The sequence below is a fragment of the Pyrgilauda ruficollis genome, unplaced genomic scaffold, assembly GCF_017590135.1.
Source record: "Pyrgilauda ruficollis isolate IOZ18807 unplaced genomic scaffold, ASM1759013v1 scaffold25, whole genome shotgun sequence".
NCBI lineage: Eukaryota > Metazoa > Chordata > Aves > Passeriformes > Passeridae > Pyrgilauda > Pyrgilauda ruficollis.
This window is the reverse complement of record NW_024523822.1, coordinates 16,160,539-16,184,133: the sequence shown is the minus strand read 5'-3', so window position 1 is coordinate 16,184,133 and position 23,595 is coordinate 16,160,539. Positions and strand designations below refer to the sequence as shown.

The following is a 23,595-nucleotide window of genomic DNA, read 5'->3' as shown; positions in this document are numbered from 1 at the left end:
TTTTTTTTTTTTGTTGTTGTTGTTGTTGGGGTTTTTTTTGTTTTTTTTTTTTGTTTTTTTTTTTTCTTGCAACATCAGTATTTTCATTTGGAGAGAAATCTTTACCTGGTGAGCTCTAATTAAATGTGAAAGTTGGTTTATTTGGATGAGTAATCAATATAGATGCAGGAATCTGGGAGTGTTGGAGATGGTCACACCATGAGGCAGCTTTGGGAATCCCAGCTGCTCAGGATGATGTAGTTTTAGGATAGTGCTAATCCTGTGATCAACACTTCCTACCTTTGTGCAATGTGCATCCTTCTAAAAATCAGTGTTGTCGTTGAGGGACATTGTTTCCTTGAGGGAGACATGCCAGTTATGTGGCTGAGATGCTAAACTGGTGTTTTGCATCTGGGTGACAGGACATGATGCACACTTCAGCATTCACATAGGAAAAGAGATTTCAAAGGTGAAAAACTTAGGGCTTCATGAACTACTGTCAGAAAGTTGACTTGTACCTGAAATTGTTTTTCCCACTCTTCCATGGAAATATTCAGTGACAAGCATCAGTTGGACAGCAGAAGGAGTACAAAATGTGGAGAGATCAGAGATAGCAACATTAAATATGTGTCTTCTGTGTATCATGAATTGAAATTAACTAGCTCTGCTCACAGGGAGGGAGTAAATCACCATTTTTATGTTTGGAGTTTTATTAAATGCCATTTAATCCCACAATGAAAACTATCGAACACTAGAAATGAAGACTGGCAAAGGCACAGTCATGGGTAAAGACCATCCCTGCTGCACTCATGTTGGCCCTTTGGCAAGCTGCTGAGAGTGAGGCCCTTGTGAAAATCAAGTCACTTTTTTGGGTGCTTGAAATAAAGTTTTCTTTTCAAATTTTCATTTTATGCCTAAGTCTGTGATAGATGAGAATATGGCTAAACATCCTTCCCACATAAGGACTTTCTGAAAACATGTGAGAAGGGTTCAGGCAATTTTTTAATAGATTGGTATCTATATAAAAAAAAACCACAAAAATGTTTGATAATGTGGTTTACTTAGAGCAACATGACTACGAAATAAAACGGCTACTCCATCTGAAACCATTTGTTACTAGAGAAGGCCATCTATCCTGAAATGAAAAAAATACTGTGAGACTGAATAAGGAATAGAGTTTATAAAACTTACAGAAAAATTCTAATAGAAAATGCATGTTATTTTATAATAAATATCACAGGTGATAGCATTTTATGCTGAACAAAACCCAATATTTATGTTAAAGCCTGAGAAAACAATGACTTAGTAAGCCCTTTTGTTTTATGTGCTACAAAATTAAACACTGACTATGTACAACAAACTAACACATGCTTATAACAACAGCAGGGCTAGAAAAGTTCTCTAAAATTAGTGACATTTTGACTGTAAAAAGACAACAATGCAAGGCTATGGTTAAGCCAGAATATCTTTGTATCCTCTGTAGTAGAGGAAGGATAAGAAAGGAGAAGGGATTTCCTTTGAAAATGCATCTTTAAACAACAGTATCAATTAAGTTATTTACTTAAATAAACAACTTAAATAAACTTAAATAAACAACAAGTGAAATAACTAATAGTGCAAATTTTATCAAAATTCTTAACCTTCTGAACATCAGTTGATTGGAAACTGCTAGCAGCAAAGGTCAGAACAGGGTAGAATAGTGATTTCTTTAATAAATGTTTGATGAAGGACCAGGAAGCAGTGGTGATATGGACTCTATTTCAGTGGATGTGAAGCTCTTGTAGAAAATATGGCTGTAAAATAACTATGGTATGTTGTGTTCTTCATGTTAAATTGCAATATGAACAAATGCAAATCCATAACTAAATTAGAGAACTAGGGTTTCTAGTGGAACAAAAGCAAAAACATCTTAGACCACATGATATAATAAAATGTAGAATGTAGGAAATTCCTCTTCCATACCATTAAAAGAACTGGAATGTCAACTGGCAAGTCCAGTAAAAGGCACTTGGTGAAACCGTAAATGTTGTCTGAAAGGCTGCAAATGTAGTAATCTTCAGAGAAGGATGAAAACATGATTCTGAGCAACACCAGGCCCTTCAATGTAACTTTGATAGTGCAACATTTTAGAACAGATTTTGGAGGCATGCATAAGTAAGAGCAGATAAACAATACAAAGTAGACTAAATTGTAGCATAATTTTGTTAAAGATAACTCAAGACAGACTAATCTTTTTTCTCCTTTAATGTCAAATCAGTGAGTTACTACATAGAAGTGTACAGCAGATATAATCTAGATAGGTTTATGTGTTTCTTACAACACTTTATAGCAAATTACTATTTAAGTTGCAGATATGAGGGATTAATGTGAAATAGATAAAGAGCTGTTTAAGTGGAAAAAATTGCCCTAAATCATATTTTGGAAAGAGTTATTAGGCTGACAGTGGTTACTACCTCAATGCTCAGTATTGGGACCTATGCTCTTCATATTAATGGCTGAGGAGACAGAATCAAATTATTTGCTAATGGAATTTACAGATGACACCAAGTTGGGAGACATTATGAACAGCAAGAAAGTAGAGAGTCACAAAAGAAAACCTTTCTGCAGAAGACACTGAAATACTTTGGAATATAGTGTTCTATTCTCACCTATGTTGAAGCAAAGCAAAGCAAAGCAAACAAAACAAAACTAAATTGGAATGAGAACACAGAAGGCTTTGGAAAATGGAGTTTTCATTTTGTAGGGAAAAATGAAAAGATTAGGTTTTATTTAGCTTAGGCAAATGAAAGTTTGAAGGGGATTGACAGTTCCTTGTTTTCAGGGGAAATTGTTAATAAAGAAGAAGAATTCCTTACCTGAATTAAAAATGCTGGCCTAATATCAAACACTACAAAACAATCATAAGTATTTATTAGCCAAGAAATTTAGAAGATGATTTCTAAACGTTCCAAAAATTAAATTCAGGAAGAGTTTTCAAAAAAAAAAAAAAAAAAAAAAAAAGGTGGTGAGAATCGCAGTCAGAATTTATTTTAAGATGGAACTGTTGTTTGGCAACCTAAGATGCCTCACTGAAAACTGAAGTTTTTGATATATATGTATTAGTCTTTGGTACTGATATATTGGGATCTTCAAGAAACTATGAAGGATGGCTTGCTGGTTGTTTGCATCATATTTACACTGTATCTACATGACATACATGTTATTCTATATTTAGATTTAGATTATTTAAATATAGATTTATTACTTTTAAATTTAGATTTTTATTATTTTTATTTATATTTATTTATGACAGTCATTCTTAGCAGAAGAAAGGAAAGTATCGTTATCCTTGATAAATATAATCCAACTTCTGCAGTGGAATGAATGTGAAAGGGGATTATTTCATGTTTTCATGAAACTCTGAAACAGCCTAAGAGAATGTAAATGCAAGACATTGGTGGTTCTAGTGTCACTAAGTTCTTAGGTGATTGATTGATATATTCTGTTCTAATCCTCAGTGGTACAGCAAACGTCAGATTTGGAGTCATACTGGTGGTCTAAGGAAATTGAAGCATTGCTCTTTCTTTTGTCTTCTCTGCAACATATGGTAGTAGGCCACTTCCTAGTATAAAGCAAGAGTTTTATTTACTATTTGCCTTCCAGGGGACACTGATGAGTTCTTGGAGTTCTTCCATTTTTCCTATAGTCCATTATAATGGAGCTCCTTCTTTATCTAATATAGGCTTAAAGTTTAAGATGCTGGAATGCATTCTTATACTTAGGCTATAGCCTGATGCAGATTAGGAATGTCACAAATTAACAGCTGTTGCATGGTTTTCCCAACTGGACAGAACAGAACTGAGTGACCCCTGTGGTCATTATTATTATTGTAATATTATTATTCTTTAGTCTTATTCTTTATTATTATTAATTCTTATAAAATTTTTTTTTTTTTTTTTTTTTGCTTCTTTGTCCCACACCTCTGTAATTGGACAGATGTTCAGTCAGTAGTAAGGGGGACAGGGAGGTGGGTTAATCACTGTTGTTGCCCTCTGCTGGATTTTCTCCAAGAACTCTGTGTCTCTCAGGTCCTGAGGAAACCAGAACTGGACACAACTTTCCAGATGTGCCTCACCAGGGCTGAGTAGAGTGTCAGGACCACCATCCCCTGACTGGCTGGCAATGCTCATCCTGATGCATCCCAGGTTATTATTGGCTGGCTCATGGACAACTTGTTGTCCACGAGGACCCCCAGGTCCTTCTTCTCAGAGCTGCTTTCCAGCAGATCAGCCTTTGGGCTGTACTTGAGCCTGAGGTTATTCCTCCCAGAGGCAGCACCCTGCAGTTGTGTTTGTTGAATTTCAGACAGTTCTTCTCTGCCCATCTCCCTGGCATGTCAAGGTCCTTCTGAAGGGTTCACAGCACTCTGGGGTATTGGCCACTCCTCACAGCTTTGTGTCACCAGTGAACCTCACAGCTTTGTGTCACCAGTGAACTTGCTGAGGAACCACTGTCCCTTAATTAAAGTCATTAATAAGTTAAAGGATACTAGGCCAAGCATTGAACTTTGGAGGAAACCACTAGTGAGAGGCCTCCATGTAGACCCTGTGTCACTGATTACAACTGAAACAAAGTAAAATATAATAATAATGATGATGATGATGATGATAATAATACCAGTAATAATGATAATACTAATAATAATAATTGTGATGAAAAGAAGATGGAGACAGGGAGAGGAACCCCAAGCAATGTAAGTGATGCACAATATGGTTGCTCACTCCTTATCTCACCTGATGCCCAGCCTGTCCCACAGCAGCAATTGGCCCCTTCCAGGTAATTCCCCCAGTTTATACACTTTAGGCTATTGCCTGATGCAGATTAGGAATGTCACAAATTAACAGCTGTTGCATGGTTTTCCCAACTGGACAGAACAGAACTGAGAACATTCTGCAATATGGACTATCCCTTTGGCCAGTTTAGGTCAGCAGCTCAGGCCATGCTCCCTCCCAGCTTCCGCTGCAGCTCCTCACAGGCAGAGCATGACACACTGAAAAGTCCTCGACTCAGGGTAAGCACAGCTTAGCAACAACCAAAACATCAGTGTGTTATCCACATTCTCCCACTGAATCCAAAACACGGCCCTGTACCAGCTACTACAAAAAAATGATATCTATCCCAGCTGAGACCAGGACAGCTTGCCACACTAGGCACTTTCCATTCTGCATTTTCAGATACAGACTCCAGTTGCTCTTTGTCCCCAGACCTATAATCATCAATGCTCTCAGCATGAAACCCACAGCCATGTGCCAGCTGGGTGTGGTGAGATGGGTACCATTTAGGCTAGCTGCACACCATGTCTCTGCACAGCTTGAATTACTACTGTATGCTATGATGATGCAGATATTTGCTGATATGATTAGTGAGAAAAACAATAATAGAAAGGTTAACAAAACAGGTCATGATGCTTATGTTATTATTATTGAAATGGACAATTGAGAGGACAGATGTCCCAGTCCTACTTATCTTAGAAATTGTTAATAGCTGTTGGCAGTATTTCGGGACCAACCAGCTGACAAAATTCAGTATCTTTGCCCTCCTATCATATTTTATACTCCCAAATATTTGTTCCAGTTAACAAATTATTGGGTTTTACAAACATCTGGTTTATAGAATAGGTGGTCTTCTGCCCACAGGAGAAGGAGGAGAACTTTGTGTTTCCCTAAGAGTCCATGAAGGTTTTTGCTGGATAAGTCAGGAGCATAGTTTCTCTGAATCTTACACTATTTTTATCAGAAGGTAATATGCTCTGCCAATCCCATTTTCATGTAAATCCAACAGTGTAAAGGTGGAGATTTACAGAGGACTCTGTGAAAGTAACTCTGCAATACTTGCCTGCTTCTGTACTTTATTAGCTTCTGCAGGAAATGCAGCTCATAGTTACCGCAGTATTAAACTAAATAATGGACTTAATAACATAGCAAAATATATTCAGAGCCCTATGATGCAAAATATATTAGATTAATTCAAAGACAGGACAATCTGAGTCTCTGGAGAAAACCAAATGTAATTAAAATTATTTCTACTCCAAAAATTCACTCCTCATTACAAAAGTTGCCATGGACTAGTCCCAGTGTAATTTTTATTCAGGATTAGAGACGCAGATATTACCCTTCCTGAAAACTGTGTTATCTTATAATATAGTGTATGCCTTGCCTTGAGTGAAAGACAAATGGGAAGTAGATGCTAGATTGTGTCAGATGACTTTCAGTCTCCACATTTTCATGTTCTTTGCAGGAAAACGTAGTATTTGCTGATGAAGAGATGAGAGACAATCCCATGTGTCTTCAGAGTGCAATTATATGGTATTTAAGGAAGTTATTAAACATATGTGGAAAACACTATGTAAGAAACAAAGGAATCTAGTAATAAAAAGTGATGTCTGCTAAACAAAATCCTCAGATTGCTTACCTGAGAATACTTTATGATGTGGAATCAGGGCCAGCAGCAGCAGGCCATTTTATTTTTTTTCATTCATTTACATTTTATTTTCTTAATTTAAATGTTCAGAGAAAATGAGGATGAATTTAAGAGATTCATAGGGACTGTGAGTAAAAAGCATATGCTTTTCACTGTTATAATGAAAAACTTTGCTGAGGAAGAAATGTGCATATACCTTTTACTTGGACAGGATACTTAGACAATAGTAGGTAGAAGAACCACATGAAAATACAGCTTTACAAACACCCACTCCTCCACAAATAATATATTGAAAATGCTTCCTCTGGGTGACAGGAACAAGATCATGATTTCTCTAAAAAGAGACTGGAAAAGGAGATGTTGATACAGCAGGGAAGAGCTACAAGGCAATCATTACAAAACAGTTTATACAACTATAATTGATATAGTTAAAAATACTTCGCCTGTGGGAACTCTAAATAAGGTTCAGATAGACATATGGCTGTCTCTAAAAAACAAAACAAAAAAGTCAACTCTGTTTTTTCTAGATAAGGCCAACAGGTTTATATTTTTGATGCATAGCTGAAAAAGTGAACTATATCCAAATGTACTAAAAATACAGAGTATTGATGCAGAGTGATGTCACAGAGCTCCTCGATGGCAACTCACTGAAGAACTGGCAACAATCCAGCAGCAAATGTCAATAATGACATTAGCAAAAAGATTTGGCAGTGATCAAACGGGATTTCTATTTTCTTGTTCCCCAGTCAATCTTGTCCCGTCAACCACCTGCTCCCAAATTCTGCATTTCCTGACCATTGTCATCTCACTGCCAAGTAATGAGTAAGTACTGTTTGCAACCACCTGTACAATTTTTCAATGAAAGCCACAAAATTGCTTCCCCCTTTCCCTCTTCTCCCTCATTCTCCACGGAACAATATGAAAAGACACTCCATCACCTGTGCCAACAAGTGACTCTCACAGATACTGCAGCCCGGTAAGCACTTTGTGGTTCTACACTCCCAGTATTTCCACCCTCTTCTCCTTTTCAGAGGAAGAGTGTGAGTGTGAAATAGCAAATGAGAGCCCTCCACTGTGATTAGAATCAGCTGCCTTCACTAACAAGCAGCATCCTTCAGATCAAAAGGATGGAAGTAAATGGTGTCTGGGCTCATTCAGCTTCTTGTAGGGAGCCAAACATCCTCTTGCAGGAGGATCAAAGCCTATGTTATTTTGCATTTTACTGTAGCCTTCTAATAGCTACCATTGGACATATAAATCAGATAACCTAGGAAGAGAAGATAGCCTAGCAGTTCCATTCTATGTGATGGAAATTTCTCATCTACCAAAAAAAGATGCAGTTGGTGTTCCCCTTGTGAAGGGCATTGATCAGGCACCCCTGGGCAGCAGGGGAAGGACAGACCCTTTCCCCTTACTGCCCTGTCTCTGGGTGCTCATTGTTAGACTCCTTCTGTCATGCAATTGCTGTGACCATGTTACATCAGTACTTTTATACATTTAGAAGAAACACTGTAAAACCTGGATTTACCTTCAGTCAAGATGCCCAATGATTTAGAAAAAACAGCATCAGTGCAACATGCACCATTTCTCCAAAGTCTAAGAAATTCTTGAATTTGTGAACATTTGAAAAACAGATACTTACAATACATAACATTAATCTTTCAACAGAGAAAAAGACACATTCTCTTTGTGCATTAAGCTGGAATGCAGGAAAGAGGATTCAATCCCTTTTCTTGGTGACAAATGTGATGTGGTATTGAGGCTGTTAGAGAACCTGCTGCTTCATTCAGTGCTGCTTTTATGGCAAGTGGTTACAGGTGAGCTTGCAAATGTGGCACATGAAACATTGAAAGATCTGCTTGCAGAAAAGTGTCTCAGCTTTGCTGCAGAGCTCATACTGCCTGAACAAGATGTGACATGAAAGAACAGTATAGTCACTGCCATCCAGAGCAAACTGACGGCAGCACAACCAAGTGGGCAGGTGATTCACAGCTCACACTGTTCAAGCTGTAAGAGCAGAACATGTTCTCACATGTAAGCAGTAAGGCTTGCAGCATGGCCAAGAGAAAATCACAATACTGCAGATACAACCCCCAAGCTCTGGGGAAAACAGAGGCACAGCAGGAACCAGAGTGCTGCCAGCATCTCAGAAAATCTTCTTTATATGACTTCACATTCTTGTGAAGAAAATTTGATGGGAACACTGCAAAAAACTGGTACTGACATGCTTGGATGACACACATCCGTTAATGTTTGGCATTAGCGCAGAAGAAAACTCAAATGCAATGAAGACACAACACCACATCAGTGTTTCTGTTGTGTCATCAGGCAGACAAGAGGTCTATTTAATTAACATTGGATGTTGATTATTTACTTCCTGTAACGTGAAACTGTTGACTTGGAATATTTAAGACTTGCCCAGTTTATGTGTAGTTTGTTACCTGAAGATGAAATTCCTGTGTGGTTGTTTGCATGTAGGTGGGTGTGATTTGTGTGCCTGCTGAATTCTCTACTAGAAAAGCACATAGGTATAGGTCCAGGACTATCACAATAAATATGCAAACATGTAACAGGAACTGCACTTCTTCACCATGAGATGTTAATGCAATGCAGAGCCCAGATATTTATTATGAGCCACAGTTGAAGGAAATTCTGCTGAAGGTTTTGCTCACAGACATAAAATTTAGCCTAATCAGATACCACGTGACAGAAATTACTTTAACAATAGGTTACAGCAAGAGATGATCAATCAGAAAAACTTGTGTTATGTTTTAGGAGAAATTGAGTCTTGTGAAAGACAAAATATGATCTGCAATGACAACAAAGTCCTAGAGCACCAGATGAGGCCTCTGTGAAGCAGGGTTTTGGTCTGCAGAGCTTGCAGGGCTGGCAGGGTTATTTGGGAAACTCTGTGGTACAAAAATATATTTCAGATTGAACGAGTAAAACCAAGATATAATGGTGTTCATGGCAAAGGACTCCAGATGCTGCTTCACTATACATTTTCACAAGGACCAGACAGAACCTAGGGTTTTGAGAGGCAGTGGAAGGGTAAAATCAGGAAAAAGAATAGGCACTGGAAAATGTCTATATAACAATATAAACTGTATAAAACCATCATTATTATCACTATTATTACTATTATCACCATTATCAACTACTACTATTACCACTATTGACAATTCCTTTCTGTGTAAAATATGATTTTTTTTAGTAGTTTTTCCTTTTTCTGCAATACCTAAATATGGGCCAATAGTGATTCTTAAATGAATCTATTAAGATTTCTGTTGTAAAAATATACATTCCTGACTTCACATAAAAGATGTGTTTCCTCTTTGTCCATAGACAAGCATTTAAATTTAACTAATTGCACAGCCTTCTGGGATAACTGTTTGAATGCTTTTCAGAAATGGTGTCTATGTTTTTCATTAAATTGTCTAATCCAGTACTGCTCAGATGCAATTTTAATTTAATTTTATTTCTTTAATTTACTCAGAAGGAATACAGAAGAACAAGCAGTAGAGGCACCAACCATTTTATGCTGCACCAACTCAGCATTACAGAAGTTGAACTTTGCCAAATAACACCTCAAATGGAGAGTCATCTTTTCTTAGGAATATAATTTTTTCAGCAGGAGAAAAATCAAACCTCGACATTACAAATAGTTTACCAGTATCAAAGTTTAGAACTGCCAGAAAAATGGGCAAACTGTTTACAAGGCTTATTTCTTCCATGTTGTTAAAAAAAACCTTTGTCCTTAACTCTGCTTGAGGTGTAGATCAGAACCACTTCAGAGAATTTCAAGCCCGCCCTGGGCAGACCCACAGAAACAGTGAAATCCTGGATCATAAATAGCACAACACCCACCTTATTTCATTTTGTGCTACTACAGCTCTGATTCCTGATGCCTAATACTACGAAGTCAGAACTCTGCTCACTTAAGCTCTTTGGGATAATAGTAAGGCCACTATATTTGATGCAAGAACACTTAATAAAACCAAGAGAGAGCATATTGCTCTTGAAAGACTTGTGTACCTAAAAATAGAGAAACTGCCCCTCAAGCCATAGATGCAAACAGCATAGAGATTATTTTCTTCTGAGAACAACAGAGGGATTCAAATGAACAGAGATATAAAACAGCTAATGGTCAGAGAGATAACTTGAATTTACAGGCATAAATTCAGATTTTCACTGATATAAAAAGCCCATCAGAAACTGAACACAGGACAGATGTTTCACCCATCTTTATTTTCACTAGGTGTCTGAACAATAAATGTCTACAGTAATTGTAGACAATACTGGAATTACTATCACAATCATTTGAAAGAGAGTCCTTATCACATCTGATTCCACAGAAGTTAAGTGGCTTTCTGGAAATAAAATGGCTTAACAACCTAAAACACCTTAATTTAAGATTGACCCAAATGCAGCTGTGCAGTGTTACTCACTATCTTATTATCTCATTAAATTCATACACAGAATATCTACAATTGGCTTATGCTACACCTCAACTCATTTTCAGAAGAAAAACCTGACAGTGGAGTGTGTATTGGATTATCCATTTGAAATAATATGAAATATTTAATTACTTACTGAGTTCCTAAGAAGCTAACAGTGACCAATATGCCCCTCTTATGGCCTGACTGACTTAAAATGTTCATCAGGGCATGGTTGACTTGATGGGCCTATGAGCTGATGCACCACTGAAATGTGGCTCTGCTCTCCTCTGGGTAAGAAAGGACTAGAAATGGCTCTAAGGTCACAATATGCACCTGCTACTATAGCTCACTTTTCTTTCTGCTGTTTTCAGCCAGGAAGAAAATCTCAGAGAATCAACTTATGACCAAGGATCACAAGCCACCATCTTAGGATGTGAATTTCTTCTAAAGGAAGAAAAGCACGATGCAGGGGCACCAGTGGAACCTTACCTTCAGGAAACCAGACAACCTGAGAATGTCAGTAGAATTTTGAAAGAAATTATTTTCAGGAAAGCAGGAAGGTCTTCACTGGAGACTTTCTAAAAGCTTTTTATGGCATAATGGCAAGAGGCATGTTAAGATGTAGGCTTGCCAAACATTTTTGAAAGACCTATTCAGCCCTCAGTGAGAGTCCTTGCTTCTGAGATGGGGTGAACTCACCATGGGGCTGAAGGTCACCACAAGGCAGCACTGATAGCTCTTTTGGAGGCCTTATTAATGGCATGGCTTGCACAACAAAACTGTAGTTTTAATTTTGTGGAAGATACCATGTATTTACTCATTGGTGAGAGCTGCAGTACTTTTCTCACACCATATTGCTGTGTCCTGCATTGTCTTTCTGATACAGTGTAATCAGATAAGATAATAGATTTGTAAAACAGATACACCAGTGAGCATCACCCATGTCATGGTAGGAATCTTGCATCTACATTCTGCAGCTGACAGCTATTAAGTCTAAAGTCTTTTTAGTGTAGTTTTGGTATAGGCAGAGGTGAAATACAGAATAAAGGCCTTAAAATTTAGATTACAAAGACTTAAGAATTCACTTGGGAGTATAAACTGCAGCAGCAACAAAGGAGCGGTTCAGTGCACAAAGGAAAAATGAAGCAGTCTTATGAGAGAAACTGAAGGAGGCAGATGGCAATTAGATGTCAGTAAGCTCTCATTAAAAGTGGATGGTTTCCAGACTCAGTTAAGAGAAAACTCTTTGAAAACATTTTTTGGAGCAGTAGAAATAAAAAAGAAATATTAAAGCTCATACAAGGTGGTTGTGTATTACAAAATATTTTCTTTTCACTTTTATTTGGGAAAAGAGTGAAAAAGTTATATGTGGAATCTGTAGTTCCATCACATAACTCAGATTTCTGCTGCTATAGGCTTGCAAAACAGATGTGTTCAAACTAGTAGAAAAAGGCAATAAAGTGGAAAAAATAAAAGCATAACTAAAAGATTGTTCTTTGCTTTCTTCCTGTGTGTTAAAAATAATGAAGTCATTATAACTGACATTGCTAAAAATAACCTGCAGTAACAGTCTTGTGGAGAAAACACAGATTTCTCACCTGTAAGACACAAAGCTGAAGACTCTTTTTGCCTATTATCCTCAACAAATAATGCTGTGAAAGCTGTTAGGCTCAGAGCATGGTTGCCTACTGTCCTCAAAAATCGTATCAGTAATGTAACACCAGCTCAGGCTACTATTCCTTCAGCTATGTGAGTTGAACCAAGAGCACCCACATGGATGGCTGCAGTTCATTCCTGGTCTGCACGCAAGCTGTGCTCATCAGGGCAGAGCATGGGTCAGAAGTGTGTCCCTGTGCACCGTGGCCTGCAGCGGGTCTGGCTGTGGCCCCACACTGATTGCACTGAATGCACTGAATGCACTGAATGCACTGATTGCACTGAATGCACTGAATGCACTGAATGCACGGCCTCCAGCCCCGCTGTCCTGTGTGCTGGGAGGAGCACTGCGTGACTCCCTGAAGGCCACCAGAACCTTCTGAAGGCCACCAGCACCTTCCACACGGGATCAAGGAGGAGAGAACTGAGCAGTTCCCAGCTCTCTGTTGTTCCTGGCAGGCATTTCTGTGCAGCTGGGACAACAAATGGGAAGTACAGAGCTGCTGGGCATGGCCCCTGCCCCAGGGCCCAAGAGGACGACAGTCACACAGCTTCTGCTGCTCAGTAGGACACTGGACTGTGATGGAAAAGTCTACCACATAGTCATAGTCTATAGTCATTGATGTCACTGAAAGAATCTCAAAGGACACCAAACACTTGTGTTTAGACAGCTGAGTTGATGCTGGAACCTCTACACACCAGTCACAAACACTACTTGAATTTCTGGGCTTACTGCATGTTTCAGACCTTCTCCATTGCAATGTGTCAGAGGAGGGCACTTGGGGACACCTTCACTGGCTTTGGTACAGCTGCATAACGTCTGCAAGGGCACTTAAGTAATGTACTCAGCCTGCAGTGCTGCTTGGCACTGCTGTCTTCTGTGATCTCCCTGCAATGCTGCTTAGCATTGCTGTCTTCCATGATCTCCCCTCCCCGTCCTCTCCCTCAAGGCTTTTCAGCAGCTCACACAAAACCACTTGCCAAGACGGGCACAAAATAACTTAAAACTTATTTTCTGCTTATCTTTAGGATGGCAAAATCCAACTTCACAATAGAATGGAGTTTTGCAGTTACCATAAAATGCTGGGCTAAGGAAGAAAAATGTAAGGGGATTGCAGGAGGTTTCACAGTCATACAGATGGAAATGGAAGAACTTCATGTTCTCTCACTAACAGCACTGAAGGAACATCCTCCCCTGTCCCCAAATAGATCATGTTCACCTCCGCATAATCTTGGGGACAGAGACAGCAGGCATCTTTGGACACAGGGAATCTTGAAAAGGGGCCAGAGAGCTGGAGGGACAGCTCCAAAGGGCCTTGGTGAGCTGGGTTTGTTGCTTCTGCTGTTGGGCAATAATAGGAAAGGTGCACTTCCTCCCCAGAAACCAACACCTCTCACATCCCAATTCCTGCCCAGACACCAGCAGTGCCTAAGCTGGTCACACGGCTATGTGCTGTTCCCCAAGGCACTCTTTTCTCCCGCTAGAACAGGAAAATAAGTATCAGAGGGCATTATTTGGGTTATTTAGGTCACCCCAGCAGTCTGACCTAGCCTTGGAACTGACAGCAAGACCCATGTACAGCCAATTCAGCCAGTGTGAACAGAGATTTTTGCTCTCCTGAGCTGTGGGTCAACTAACCTGCTCTAGATACTTCACTTGAATCCTCCTCTACCTTCTATGCCAACCTAATCTAAATCAACTCCATCTACTTTCCTGGCATGATGCTTTGTGTGTGTGAGAAAGTAGGAATTGAGGACTTGGTACTCTGAAAGCTTGTCTTCATTTGCAATCATTAGTTTAACTTAATACACCTGAATGACTTCATTTGTACTTAGCCTAGCTTTAGGGAGCACTGGCATTCAGGAAGCACCACTCCAGCTACTGGAGTGATTTGATTAGCAGTGCTGAGTGATTAGATTAGCAGAGTGGCTGGACAGACTGTTAATTACTTATTGTCATTCCAGCTGATGTATCCCCACAGCACCAGCAGCTCCAGCTATGCATTTGCATAGACAAAACCTGAGCATGCTTATACTCCATGGTTTATAATTCACAGCCTTGCCTACAGCCAGTGCTTCTGGTCCCTCAGCTTACATGTCAGAGGTCTATACCAGCTGCAAACTTTATTGTTAGCTTGGACTGGGATCATTGCATGGTGCTGAAAATGTCTGCAAGAGAAACTATTGGTTCTTTGTCATCACTCCAGCAGAGACCTATTTCAGATTCTCTGGGAAATGCTGTTTCTGGAGTGACGTTTCTTGGCATGCAAAAGTGCCTCATTGCAGAATACTATAGATTTTTGATGCTGTTACAAATGGCAGATTTCACCATCTCTGAAGTTCTCCTATGTTCCAATTATGGCAAAAAAAAGCTTCCCAGGAAATAACCCTAGCTTTAAGTTTGGGGTTCCAGAGATGTATGTGCTCACATTCTATTTGTGATCATTTCTGTTCAAGGACAAATGAAATTAAGTGAGTAGGAAGTGAAAGTAAGATTTCTCTCTTTGAACCTAGTCCCCTGTGAGCTACATGTTTAAGCTCATTGGTCACCTGGGCTGCTGAAGGCAAGTAAATTCAAAAGACAGCATTCAAAAAAATGCTGCTTTTCCTCCCTTTGGTGTCTTCTAGGAATGCAGCTTTATTGAGTGCTTGATGCTTTTGTAGCTAAAGTTCAGTGAGATGGAAACAGACCTATGCTGCTGCTCCTTTGCCAAGAAATAGCAGACATTATGTTTCTCCATATGGAGCAGTGCTCTGAATTATTGTGGAATTCCCTTTCTATTAAAAAGCAAACCAAAATAGCCTGTTCAGAAATAATTGAAAGATTTTTAGGAATGTGGAAGAGGTGGTTTTTTCAGGATGCCAGAGACAATTTAATGTTCTGCTAAATTGTTATAAATTCCCTTGTCCCTACAGGCAGTAAAAGCATGTAATGTACAAAGGTAAAACATAAAGTTATGATCTCATAAGGAAAAGTAGCATAAGAAAAAGCAGCTTTGCACTGCTCCTAGCAGTTGATTTTTGCACAGTAAAAGCATAAAATCCTGCAAAAGTGGACCTCCACCTCCTCTGCACTGGGAATTTCACTATATGAGGTGTGAGGCAATGAAAAATCAGGGCCATAATATCCTACTGAGCTTCTGAGTCATCTTATTGCTCCAAAGTAAAAGCACTTTAAAAAATACAAGCCATCTGTGATGTTAAATGCAATTATCTGATTTGCCTTAATAAATGCTCAGAAATCACTGCCAAGCACTTCAATTTTTCAACACTGTTCTGAGTCATTCATAAGCAGGTAAAGGTCATTGTGCTCAGACCTTATAAACTCTGATCATTATCAAGTTATTATTTTCTGCAATAACACAACTGCTTCCCTCCAAATCCAGCACATAAAAGACCTTAAAAGGAGATGTATTTTTTTTAGCTCTGTCCTGGTTTCAGCTTCAACCATGACAGCTCTGACATTCAGGGGATCACACTGGGTATATTACATTGAAATCAACACAGTATTGGCTATTATAGCTTCTTCCTACTGGCATCAAGGTGAGTGACAAACATTACTGTTGTTAAAGGACAGATCCCAAGCTCTGTATTTCAGATTCCTCATGACTGGAGCTTCTCTACATCAGAAATTATCTAGATATGTCCCTTTTCTATTTGCACAATAATCCTGCCCAAGTGTGAAAGGGGCACTGTGATTGTACAAATTATATGTTCTAGTTATAAGTGCATTATGCTTGGGATGTGGCAGCCCCATTGGGCATACACAGATCATGCTCTGTACAGATGCACAAGTCCCACACTGCACAGGTTCATGTATTTCTTGTCAGGGAGACCTAGAAGAGCTATGGTGCTACCTAAAGATTTGTTTCTCAGAAGTTATTTACACCTGTAACAAAAGCTACAAGTACGAATTTAAAAGCTATGTTGCATAAGTGTAAAAGTTTGTAGCAGGTCATCAAGAAAAGCTGCACGTGTTACCCAAATCTGAGCACAGAGCACAAATACCAGTGCACACCCCAGCCAGTGTCTAATGTGTGAGTGTAGCAGGAGTGGTTTGGATGCTCAAACAGTAAAAAACAGTATAGTAGCTCCACTGCAGACCTGGCCCAGGCTCCTCAAAACAGCAGAGAAGAAAATTGCTATAATCAGCAAGAGACACTGGCATGCAGAGGTGGTGTTAGGAATGCCAAAGCCCACCTGAGGATGTATCTGCATAAAGGACAAGAAGAAGAGCTCTACATTTATGCTAAGAGGAAGACTGGGGAAAAATATGGGCCTGCTACTGAATGGGTAACAGGCTGTAGTGACGAAGTACATCAAAAAAGCCAATGTACTCAATGCCATCTTTACTTGTGGGACCAGCCTTCAGGAATGACAGGCCCCTAGGAGCAGTGAGAAGTGGCACAAGGAACACAGACCCTGGGGTGGATAAGGATTAAGTCAGGGAACATTTAAACATATTGGATATATATAAACTCACAGGGTTGATGGTTTGCACCTGTCAAGTGCTGAGGGAGCTGGCAAACACCAGTGCAAGATGACTTTCAATTATCTTTGAAAGCTCATGGCAATTTGGGAAGATTCCTGATGACTGGAACAGAGCAAATCTGGACAACTACAGGTCAATTGGCCTTGCCTTGATCCCTGTGAAGGTGATGGAGAAACTAATCTGGGAAAACATTTCCCGTATTTGGGATAGAAATGCCACTGTACTGGAATCCATGGTCAAAAATGGATTTGCACCAGGGAAATCAAGCCTGACTTGACATTCCTGACCTGACAGCCTCCTATGAAGAAATGACTGGCTTTCAATTCTGTGTCCAGTAACAGTCTTAGAAAACTGATAAAATACAGGCTAGGTAAGTGGTTGGTGAAGTGGATCAAAACTGGCTGATAGGCTGAGCTCAAAGGATTGTGATCCGCAGCACAAAGCCTATTGGGAAGCCAGACATTAGTGGTCTGCTTCAGGGGTTCATACTGGGGCCAGTACACTTCTGTCATTAATGAACTGGGATGATGGAACAGTGGGCACCTTCACCAAGTGTGTTGATAATCTCAAACTGGGAAGAGTGGCTGATACACAGGATGGTTATGCTGCAATTCAGAGGAGCCTGGACATGCTGGAGTGTGTCCATTGAGGACCATGAACGTCATTAAGTAGTACCATCTTCAGGAGTGTCTCTTATTCAAGAAGAGGCTAAGAGAGATAGACCTATTCAGCTCATAGAAGAAAAGTCTTTGAAGGCATCTCATCAATGTGTATAAATACCTGATGGTGGGGAGTAAAGAATGTGGAAACAGATTCCTCTCAGCAGTGTCCAAGAAACAAGGCAATGGCCACAAACTGAAATACAAAAAATTCAATTTAAATGAAAAAAGAAATTGAGGAGAGATCAAACACTGGAGCAAGTTGTCCAGAAAGGCCGTGCAGTATCCACCCACTCAGACTGAAATAGACATGACCCTGAGCAACCTGCTCTAGTTGCCCCTGCTCTGACCACAGATTTCAACTAGATGATCCCTAGAGCTACCTTCCACCCCCAACAGCTCTGTAATTCAGTACTTGCTGGTTACTTACACCACTGAATTGTTCCAGGCCACATCAAGTTGCAGTTCAGCAAACAACACCATTAGTCAGGATTGTTTAAACAAGTTACCCAATTGTTTGCCAACTGGTCACATGGACCTGTTATAGTAGACTGCTAAACAGTAGTTCTGTTTAAATACACATCCTCTCTTAGGTATGGTTCTTCCATTTTTTATGAGGAACACTTATGTGGTAGGGTTCAGTGATTCGCACTCTCCAATCATGAGCAAGGAGGGCGCTCAATATGTTACTCTTCTCTGCAGGAAAAGGACACAAACACTCTTCAGGAGAGCACAAATCTCATTCACTGCTCTCAGATCTCCAGCATCAACTAACACGTCTGAGGCTATCACTGAAACAGCCAAATTCTGCACCAGTGACACTGCTCTCTCTTGTTCCCACCTCACACCATGCAATTCCTTGTGCTACCACACTCTTTGGGCAGTCACCAGTGAATGAGAAGAGGTAACTCATGGGTGTAGCACTCAACAGGCTTTGCACTAGATTTCAGAAGAAAGAAAGGCTGTTCGAGGTTAATGACAGCAGGAAGGTAAATCCACCACCTTAGACAGAAGTGCTACTCCAGGGCAGCTAAAGGCATTAATGAGATCACAGGATGATTCAGGGTAAAAGGAAGCACAAGAGGTCTGTAGCCCAATCTCCTACTCCAAGCAGGATCAGGTGCAAGATCCGAGCAGGTTGTTTATGGCTTTGTGCCAGTGGGGGCTTGGGAATCGCCAAGGATGGTGGCTGCAAAACTTTTCTGAGCACCAGCCTGCTCCTATAAATTACTGTCCACCAGGTGAAAAAGGGTTTCCTTACATACAGCCTGAACATCTATTTTTTCAGTCTATGCCCAGTTTCTCCCAGCCTCGCCCCATTCACGAGTGGAAAAGCCTGACTCAAAAAGCTGCCATGTGGGGCATTCACATCTGTGGTCTCTGCCTGCAGCCCTGCTGCTGCTTTTGGACTGTATTGCCGGGAGAGTTGTCACAAACTTGCTTTGAGAGTAGAATCTGTGACATGTTTCCACATTTGTATAAAAATTATCTGTAGTTTACCATAAAGCAATGAATGGAATAATCCATCAAAACACCTGATTATGGCAAAAGTCATTCTTTGTGCATAAGATATAGGTATTATTGGCAAGTGGAATTAACTTCACACTTACAACAGGAGTAACGTTTTTATATAGTGCCGTCTGCCTCAGACATGTACAGATCATATTAACCCACCCACTTCCCTTCCTTGACCTTCTAGCAAATGAAGTGAAACACAAAAAATTCTATGAATCTTCTGAGTATTTTAACACTCACATACCATTTTTTTCCTTGAAATTGAGAAGAGGGGACATGATTCTTTAAGAATATTTTAATTTATTTTAAAAAATAAATAACTGGAAAAAATCAGAGAAAACACACGATAATGCTACAATAATGATAAAACACACCTTCCAGACATCTTGTGATTTTTTTTTTTTTGAGTCTCCTACAAATCCCTAAATGCACTTTCTGTAGTATTATGGATTATCATGCAAAATATTTTTGACAATTAGGAAATGTAGGTCTGTAATATAAACAATACTCAAAGTACATTTCAGCAACAGTATACACAAAGAATATTATGTAATTAGACTATTACACTAGTAAAACCCAAATTTCATTGCCTTAGTGACATTTAAAATCATATTGCATGTATTTTAAACATGTTTATCTATATTTTCCTTGCCTAATAGCTTTTCTGAAGTCTTTCTCAGATACCAGAACACTCCTTCTGAACATTAGCCCTTACACTTTGACATCTACCATACCTTGGGTCATTTTGTGGTAGTAAGCCTGGATCCACACTTGCATTAGAATCTGCTTCCATGGATCAGAGCATGGGACTTATACCAAAAGTCTGTTTCTCCCCTTTTCTCAGTATATGCTTACATGGGTTAAAAATTTAATTAAAAAAACAAACAAACCAAACACCTATGCACCCAGCATTTTCTCCCTGTGCCTTTCATGTATTTGCATGTATCTCAGCAGGTTTTTAAGGAAATGACACTTCCTAGAGAAAAAAAGAGAATCCAGAGAAACCCACACCCTCCTCCTCTCATTCCAGATCTGGCACCCACTATTCCTCAGGCTCTTTTTTCAGCTATGTGTCTGACTCTGACAAAGGGAGGGGAATTGGAAGGGAATTTTCTACTCACTGCTTCCACACCTGAATTTCCACCTACCTCCTTCACTGCAATGCCCACAAAGCTTTCTTGTTTTTCATTAGCAAACAAGTGCAGCTCCTGGCCTAGGGTGTGTGCTGAGAGTGTGCGCGAACCATCCACAGCCCTTCCCTTTTCTTCCCTCCATCTACAGCCCTCCATACTGGCAGAGGCACTGTAGTGGAAAGCCCCACTTCTCCTTCCCCATCAGTATCAAATCTGTATAGTCCTACACATGTTCCTCCCACACCTTTTCCTAATCTCAACATACCATCAGTTACCTTTGAAATACACACCTATTTCCATGTACTCTTTCCCAGGAATAAGCAAGGCAATATGAGAGTCCAGATACTGAAATTTTAGGCAGATGGTGTGGTCCTGTTTCTGTCATACTTGAGTTTGATGACAAACTTTTAATGGTTTTTATCTCACCATCACAGTTTAGGCCCACTCAGTTAAGCAAATCACAGCCAAAAATATTCAGACATGGCTGTGCTGCTCTTCACTGCCAGAGACACGTGGTGCCTGACTCGAGGTCAACGATTTTCAGATGTTTCTTAAACTGTTCCCGAAAACTTCTCCTGTGCATGTGGTTTGGGCACCAAAAATAATCATGTTTGAAAATCTTGGGTCACAATGATATGGCAGAAGTACCTCGTTAACAGGATCATCAGATGAAAGTGAGTGAGAATTTCAGTGTTTTACAGAAAAGACTTAGGAGCACAAGGGTTGTTTAAAGCTAAATGACTGTTGAATTTCTGAAAGGTGAAAGGGGAATACAAATTTTAAAAATTATGATGGATGATGTGAGGTATACAAGTCTAACATCTTGTTTAGACTTCAGAACTCTTGCAGTAGGGCAATGCTGTTGATGGACATTAATCAACTGTACTTTCATCTGATGTTAGCTGGCAGAAGTCCTATTCAGAAATAATTAGAATGTCTAAGGAGCCTCTGGTCAGTATTGCCTTTTCATCTGGTGACCTAGGGCAAAGTACACAGCAAACTGACTGTGGCTGTGACAAACCAAGTCTGTTTAAAGGAAGTTTGTTACACTTTTAAGAGAAAATTTACAAGAAATGTCTCTGAAGTGAGGCAAGGTAAAATGAGAAGCAAGAAAGCAAGGCAGAGACAGCAAGAAACAGCTCTTTCTGAGGAAAGAAATACAGTCTTTTCCTACACTATAATTTAGCAGGGTGTTTTAAGAAAGTTAGCTCACTCTCACCGGATGCTTCTGAAAGCTCTTCTCAAAACAGATTGTAGTTTGCCATAGATTAATTCAATCAATTCACACAACCCCTTGAATCAATTCACAGGCTCTTTTCTCTAAAGAACAACATACACTAAATTACAATTTGTCTAGTTTTGACCTGAATTTGTTAAGCTTCTGATGGTTTTAGTTACTGTTAATATTACATTTCACTAGCTATTAGGTATCACACCCTACACCTTTTAACATCTGTCATGCCTTATTTGCTATCTAGTCACAGCCATAAATTTTGCTGTTCTTCAGCAGGCATGAAATTGTAATTAAAAACTACAGGGTTGTTTAAAGGGCTTAGTAAAATTGATTAAATGATGCCCCCATCACTGGGAATGTCCTCAGGGTCCAGAACTGAAATGTAGTTACTAGTCAGAAATTCAGCATACTAATGGGGATAGGACTCCAGTGCTCCATGTCCATGCCACTTTTAACTCTGAGCCTTGATGTATTTCCTCTATGGCTCCCAACTAATTCCAAACAAGAAAGCACTGCTTCACATACGCATTAGCCAGGTAATTACTCCAACATAACTCCAGATGTTGTCATAGTCAAATAAATGACTAGTATTTGAGTACATGAGTTTAATACAAAATATTATCAAATTCACAGAAGCTTATTAGGCATTGAAGGCTGTGTGTGTATATTACATATATTTGAAAACTGGGGTATCTGTGAAAATCCTATTTTCTCCACAGAAAGCATGTGAGCATCAGTCCATTCTGCCAGCATATGGGATCAGGTGTGTGACTGTATTGCACTCGGGAGGACCAGCATATCCTCTCAATTTTTTTACTTATAATGCACTGTGAGTATGCCTACCACTTTGCAAACACATGAACAACAAGGCTGCTGCTCCAGGACACTTGTGTCTGGACTCATGTACAACACAAAGGCTAATAGTTCAGGTGCTTGTGAGAGCAAACAAGTCAGGTCTTCAGGGCAAAGCTGGTTATTAGAAGGCTTATGGAAAAAGTTGGGCTTCTGAGTTTCCTTCATAAAATAATTGAAGATCCAATTTTTAATTAATTTAGATATTTGAAGGATGTCAAAATTCCTGGGGTTTGTGAAGACCATATTCCTTTGCATATTGTATATTCTTGCACTCTAATTTGAGGTTTGTTTTGCAAAAATAACCTGTCAAAAATAACACTTATTAGCCACAATAGCCCTGCTAGCAAAAAGAACATGTGGCACTGTTTTCATGCCCTATCTGGGTTTGCCCTTGTATACCCTTTGCTGCTGTCCTCTTGATTTTAATGACATAACTTTGGTGAGTAGAGTAACTCATAGACTGTTTGTGAGTAGTTAATATTTACTGATACACTTAAAATGAAAAAAATGTCTACTTCTGAATGGAAAAAACCCCAATCTTCAAAACCTTTCTGATATCTCAAAATAAAACTGCAAAGTGCACAAGCCCACAGCTGTTTTCCAGGGCAGATCTCAAGGGTGGCAGGGTGTTTGGTGTAAGATTTCTGGGGATCTGAAGCAATGGCTCGGCTACTGTGTCCCTGATCTCCTTCGTTTTTGGGATTTGTTGTAAGACCTGTCAGAGTGGGTAAGATGGACAAAAACTGAGGGCCTGACTTCGAGGGTGAGTGCTGTGTGTGCCTTTTTCTTTCCCTGCGGACAAACTCCTCCGGCCGGCCAGGGAGTGCGGTGGGGTGGGACAGGGACAGGTCGGGCTTATCCTGGAGCCGTCAGCCTGCATGTCTGAGATCACTGAAATCCTGGAGGGAAACATCCCAGAGCTGTGAAATGAAGCTTCCTGGGGCAGGGTGCCGGCGCTGTCCCACTCCCACAGAAGCCTCCGGGGGGGTCCCCAGCCCTGCCGCCTCTCCCAGTCCACGGCCGGCCCTCGTGCTGCCCTCCCTGCCCGCCGGGCACACGCGGAGGAGCCCCGGGGCCCCGCGCCGGTGGCAGGGAACGCCGATGCCTGGCCGGACTCCCGTTTCCCGGGACTACGTTTCCCAGGGATCCGCGGCGCGGCCCCGCCCGCTGTCAG

General features: G+C 40.1%; 1 long non-coding RNA gene across 1 annotated transcript in view; it reads left to right on the top strand.

Annotated features, from left to right (window-relative positions):
* LOC121355333 overlaps positions 1-12,311 on the top strand; it is a 37,079-nt gene extending 24,768 nt beyond the window's left edge. Inside the window, exon 3 of the long non-coding RNA XR_005955408.1 lies at positions 11,249-12,311. This is a non-coding gene — a long non-coding RNA (uncharacterized LOC121355333). The remainder of the gene's footprint in view (positions 1-11,248) is intronic.
* The last annotated feature ends 11,284 nt before the right edge of the window (positions 12,312-23,595 follow it).